The following is a 6592-nucleotide window of genomic DNA, read 5'->3' on the forward strand; positions in this document are numbered from 1 at the left end:
TCTCAGCCATCGACCGAATACGTTCCGATGGTCTTTTCAACCCCTCCGTTGCGGGCATGCTGAATCCATTTGTCTTCCTTGTCGCACAAGTAATGTAACCAGCGTAGGGCTTTGACCGAGTATTGACGTTTGACATAGTGGGTCGTTTGAGGACTGATGACAGCCACGGTGTTTTCAGGCATAAAACGTTGTTGATATACTAAGGAACACGCTTTGGCATTGGTGCAAGCTTCTTTCAAAAGATCGACCCCTCCGTGTTCCATGAACAGTTCTCGAAATTTTCCACAGCAACGCCGTAAAATGTCCACGTCGGAACGACAATACTTTAGCATTTCTTCCTGAAAGTCGAAAGGGTCGGAGGCGTGAGTCTGGTACCAAGCGTAGAAAGCTTCTCGTTGTTCGGTACGCATGTTGTCGGGGTCGTAATAGTGAGCCTCAGGCAAATGGGGTATAATGGCGTGTTGATTGGCTTCCGTATTGAAAAAGTGTGGAAAGTACCCTTTAGCCATTTCTGTCATTCCAAACGTTTTAGGCATTCGACTCAAAGGCATGGCCAAATAGCTCATCGAATCTTTAAACTGCACTTGTCCCACTTGCATGAAAATGATTTTGGCTCCGTTCAAAGTGACTTTAGGACGTTCGGTACCTTGTTCCGTATAGTATCTGAGAAGAAACTGTCCATCGTATCCGGAGAAATTGTGAGCCATCACCGTGGCATGACGATGACAATCTCCGTAACGTTCGATGTCCTCTTGGCTCCACGTCTTGTCGATGGGGTCTAAGACCCATTGGGCAAAATCGGCTAACGTGTTCGGTCCTCGAAAGATTTTTTCACGCCCTCCGGGAATCTTACTGCAGTGAGGGCAATGACTGAAGATAGGTTCTTGAATGCACTTCTCGCACGCTGGATGAGCCACGCAGAAATTAGGAATGTGAATGCCGGTCTCTTGCATGCATTCGAAATCGAAAAAGATGAAATTGCCTTTCTTCTTGTGACCGTCCTCTTTCACTGGTGGGGGTTGGTATTTTTGCACGTAGCATTCGTGTTGCAGGTCCACGATGTGGTGACAAATGTGACATTTTTTCTTTCCTGAACATACGTGTGTCTTGGCATTATTGGTACTTAGGCCTTGTCGACACGTAGGGCTCAATCTCAGCAGTTGACAAGCACATTTCTTCTGTGAACCTGGCGTCTTCAGATGTTGTTGGTAACAGGCAAGGCTGACAAACGTGCGCAGACAAGCAGGACAATCTACTCTTTCTTGTCCTTCGATCAGACAGGGTGGAGAGGCCAAACATCCTGGGCATTTCCATCCGCAATGTTTGTGTTGCTCTCGATTGTTATAGCCATAGTCACATTTTTCACAGTAATAACTGTATCCCAGGAATCCAGTGATAGTGGTAATGGTATCGAAATGGTCATCATGATAATAGACATGAATGTATTTTCCGTCCTTAATGTCTTTCCCTCGAAACAACAGAGGTCCGCGCATTTCTTGAGGGTGCACTTTCAAGGGGTAGAGTGGAGCTAGGACATCTTGCAATTTCTGCATCTCAGGAATACCACAGGGTGTGTCTTTGGACAGTCCGGCTTGTTGTAACAGGAGTTCTGCTTCGTTTCGTTGTTTGGCTCGGTCGGATCGTTGAATAGTTTTCCAGGCTCTTTTCCATTCTACCGTGTCGTTCTTGTTGGCATAGGTTCGTCCCACCACGATGGCTCGGGCTAAACACATCTGGTCTTGAGAATTGTGAATTTGGACGAGACTCCTTTTGGTGTTACGCAGGTCGTTCACCAATAACACCTTATTGCGTTGTCCGGTCCCTTGAGGAGGAGAGACGTGGGCCATTTTCAGTGTGGCTTTACCATCGGTGATGTCAAACTGGTCATTAGATTGTTGTACGTGTTGAATCTTGTCCATGACTTTGGAAGGGGTTAGTTCTGCGGGTCTGCTAAACTCGACCCAAACAGGGGATTTCAAGCTGTCGTGATCTATGGATAGTGTCAAGCGATCGTCTTCTTTGGGTTGACATTGTCGCTTGAGTGCGGTGAGCAAAGAATCCCACATCTCGGTGATAAACCCTTCTGCTTTCTCCAAGGGTACGTCGGACTTGAAATCTTTAAACTTCACTGTGTAGGTGTAAGCCGTGGTTCTAAATCTTCTAGAGGAGCGCTTTTCCGTCTCTCGAATGGAATAGTACTTTTCAGGGTTGACTAAGGGTGGTGAACTTGGTTTAGAGGGTTCGGATTCTGGTTCACTCATGTCCTCTTCAAAATCACTGGCATGAATTTGTACCAAGACTTCAGCTCTGGTACGAGGCGATAGATCTCGTTTCTGCCTCTTTCTTTCTTCTTCTTCTTCTTTCTTCTCGAATGAATAGGATCGTTTCATCTTGAGTGCAAAACGTCAAATGACTCAAGTTTAAACACCATAGACTAATTTATAGTCATGGCAAACCAGCGTATATAAAAAGGGTGTGTGTCTTGTCCTTTCACTATTCATTTCACTCTCAAACCGAGCACAACGATGGAAGAGACTACCCAGATGGAACGTTTCATCAGAGCTTTGCGAGGGGTCATTAGAAAATTCTCTTCAGACCAGCCGACGGACTACTCTCCTTCCTTTCGAGATAAAAGTCAAGATATTTGCTATATCTGTCAGAAGAAAGGGCATTGGTCTTCAGAGTGTCCAGACCGTCAAAAAAGAACAAAAACAGGGGGCTAGAAAAGACAAAAGTCAAGATACCTGTTATTATTGTCAAGAAAAAGGACATAGGTCTCCAGATTGCCCCAAAAAGAAACAAGAGGAGTCGGAAGAAAAGAGGGATTCTTGAGAAGAAGAGAGAGATTCTTCAGAGGAAGAAAGCAGCCAGGTGAAGAAAAAGAAACAGGAGAAGAAAAGAAGAAGGGAAGAAAGGGAGGAGGAAAAGACTGTGACGGTGAAGAAATTGAAAAAAAAGAGAGAGTAAAAAAAGAAACAGAAGAAGTGAATGTAATTTATAAAGTGTTCTGTTGTGAATTGTGAATTGGATTGTAACTATGGAGAAAAGAATACATTAATTATATAAGGTAAGTGTCTTTGAGTTTTGATTTTAAAATAAGAACCTACACTCACGCACTCATACACATACATGTACTATAAGGGTAAAATGGGGTTTTTTTGTTGATTTTTTGAGTTATTGGCAAATTGAAAGGCTATCTCTTTTCGGGAGAAGTGGGTGGCCCTGAAAAGGGCCTTTTTTGGTGTAGGGGTGAGTTTAAGCAATCAACTTTAACTGCCTTAATCCTTTGCCACGGACGAGGCCTACTTCTGATGATGATGATTGGGCTGAAATCACTAAGGGTGGTACGATAGGCTTAGTCACAGGGTTGGCGTGTTTAGCTCGGGAAGGTCGTATTCTCTTCGGTCGTGATAAAGAAGTCTGATACATTTGTTTCAGACTTCTTAACTTCGCTAAAATGTCCAACAGTACCGTAGCCGTTTTATTTTCACCCTCTTGTTTCTTTGCTGCTACTTCTTCTTGTTGTTGTTTTTTTCTTACCTCTTCTTGTTGCTGTTGCTGTTGCTGTAGGAGAAAAGCTTGTTCCGCTTCCTTTTGTCGTTGCATAAATTTCTCCAATTCTTCTTTCTGTCTCTGTCTAAAATTCTCCACTTGCGGTAATGAAGAATGAGACGAAGGTTCCGGAACAAATTCTTGCGAGGTAAGAAAATCCACAAAATCCCAATGTACCTCCTCTGAAAGTAAGTCCGGGTTCCCTTGGGCGGTCTCCACCGCTGGTGCACCCCAATGGATCGTTTTCTGAGTTTCCGTCATGTTGAATCACTGTCGCATAGATTGACAGCACACAGGCGCTAGCGAATCTATATAGACCACATGACGTCACAGACTGCTCTCTTCGGATTGGATGCGGACTGACTGAATTTTGTAACGCGTGTTCGGATTGGTGAATGAACTCAATCCGTTTCAATCCTTCCTGTACCTATAAATAAGCGCAGTTCACTGCATTGATTCACCTGTTCTCGTAGCCTCACGATGTGGACCACAGTTGAATCATCCACCTTTGTGTCTTCAATCATGTTTAGGACGGACATGCTCATGTATGTCCGGTCCAAGTGGACTGTTGTTGATAGGACAGATACTAGTCTATGGATGAGAAGAGTTTACATAGAAAGACAAGGATGCCTCAGGAGGGTACTTGTGTATGGACCTGCAGTTAGAAGGAGTTTAAGAAGAAGAAGATGTGACAGATGCCGTCTATGTTAATATTAATATTAACATAAATCCAAAGGCCCTTCTCAGGGCCACCCACATTTCTCGAAAAGACATAGCCTTTCGATTGCCTACCCCTTTATAAAATTTTGTTTTAAAAAAAAAAAAAAAATCCCATGTTCAATTCCCCTTGTCCCTAAAATAGTTTTTTTTTCTAACATGTTCAATTCCCCTTTGTCCCTAGACAAAACCCAAACTCTATTCCCATGTTCAATTGCCTTTGTCCCTAGACAGACCCAAACTCTATTCCCCATGTTCAATTGCCTTTGTCCCTAGATTCGATATTTTTTTTCCATTGTTCGAATGCCTTTGTCGCTAAAATCAATATTTCCTTTTTTTTCCTTTCTCCAATGTTAAATTCCATTGTCGCTAATCTTACCCAGGGTTTTTTGCTCATGTTAAATTTCCATTGTCGCTAATCTTACCCAGGGTGGTTAATGTTAAATTTCCATTGTCGCTAATCTTACCCGGGGGGTGTTTTTAATGCTAATTCCCATTGTCGCTAATCTCACCCCTTTCACTACTTTTATGTCAATGTCAAAATTAGGTATGTCATCTATAAAGCGTAATCATTCAACTAGTTTTAGCACTTTCTGCAAAATTGACATCCCAAGCTTATGCTCAATATGCTAAAATAGAGGAAAACAACTTCCATAATATTTCGAGAAAACAACAAGAGGCATACATACAAGCTATGTTAATAAACAGCCTATATATATATATATATATATATATATATATATATATATATATATATATATATATATAATGTGTGCATGCATGTGTATAGCTGCCAAATGTGTTGAAAGTAAAGCGTAAATATAAAGAAGATAGCATAGATTCGTTTTTGCAGCTTGCAATAAAAGTAATTTTTAAATTCTATTTTAGAGAGATCCTGTCCTGCTTATTCTTTGTTCTAGACAATGAGCTAAATAAATCGTTCAGTTTGTCCTGTTATGTATATATGTATTATGTGTATTATCATTCTGGATTATATTTAATTATGATTATTTATTTATTTTGAATCCTAATTTTCCCAATGATAGCAAGTGTACACTTTAAAAAAGAGGCCATTCTTGTAAATAGTGCGTAGGTCCATTCATACGTTTAACGGTTGAGTAGTACTATTAAATCCAAGTAACATCATTTTGATGTGAATGGAGGTAGTGGAGGTCGTGGGTTTGGTAAAGGCTGGATGACCTATTTCTTTATTAGGTAGTGTAATCCACGCGATCTGATTAGGTAGTGTAATAGTAGTGAATGGGGTCACTTTAGCGACAATGGGAATTAGCATTAGATACCACCCTGGGTCACTTTGGCGACAATGGGAAATTTAACATTACGAAAACCCCTGGGTCACTTTAGCGACAATGGGAAATTAACATGGGAATATAGTTTGGGTCTGTTGAGCGACAAGGGAAATTGAACATGGGAATACATCGTGGGCCTGTTTACCGACAAGGGGAAATTGAACATGGGGAATAGATCGTGGGACTGTCTAGGGACAATGGGAAATTTAACATTACGGAAACCCCGGGGGGATATAGCCTCAAGGGAATTTAACATGGGAAAAAGTCTTGGGCAACTCTAGCCTCAAGGGGAATTTAACATATGGAAATTGAACATGGTGGGTCTGTATAGCGTCAAGGGGAATTGAACATGGTGGGACTGTCTAGCATTACCAAGACCTGAAATCTTGCTGGGGTGTTCAAAAATTTGCATAATTGTAATGACGCTATAAATAGCTATAATCAAGGAAATGCTCAACGACAAAATGGATGTGACTAAAAGTAACGCTAAAATGACGAAATTGTCCCAGTATTTAAAGGAAAATAAACATATCTCCGAAACTTAAGTTACAATGGTTTAGACTAAAATGGATAAAATTAGTAACTACTTACAATATCAACTTGTGTGACGATCGTGGATAAACACCCATGTATCTATTTATAGCTATAATCAGCTGAAATTCCTATGAAATCTCACTATCTATTTATAGCTACAACTTGTGGGTTATTCCTTTGGAAAACCCCACTATCTTTTAATAGCCTCAGCTTGAGTGACGTTCCTGTTTATGAACTCTAGTACATATGTATAGCTACAACCTGTGGAAAACCCCAAGTCCATATTTATAGCCTCAAAATTTCCAGCTTCAGTGACGTCACTGTACTGGAAACTAGGGGATAAATGGCAACAGTGTTGCAAGTGGCTGACCTGAATACGCGCTACTGTAGATAGGTAGGTAGAATGTATTTGATAGGGATAAAGGGAGTGTTTATAGATACAAACAGAGACCAATACACACACACACACACACTCACGC

This window comes from Sinohyriopsis cumingii, chromosome 7, assembly GCF_028554795.1.
Source record: "Sinohyriopsis cumingii isolate HCF-2022 chromosome 7, ASM2855479v2, whole genome shotgun sequence".
In the NCBI taxonomy this organism is placed as follows: Eukaryota; Metazoa; Mollusca; class Bivalvia; order Unionida; family Unionidae; genus Sinohyriopsis; species Sinohyriopsis cumingii.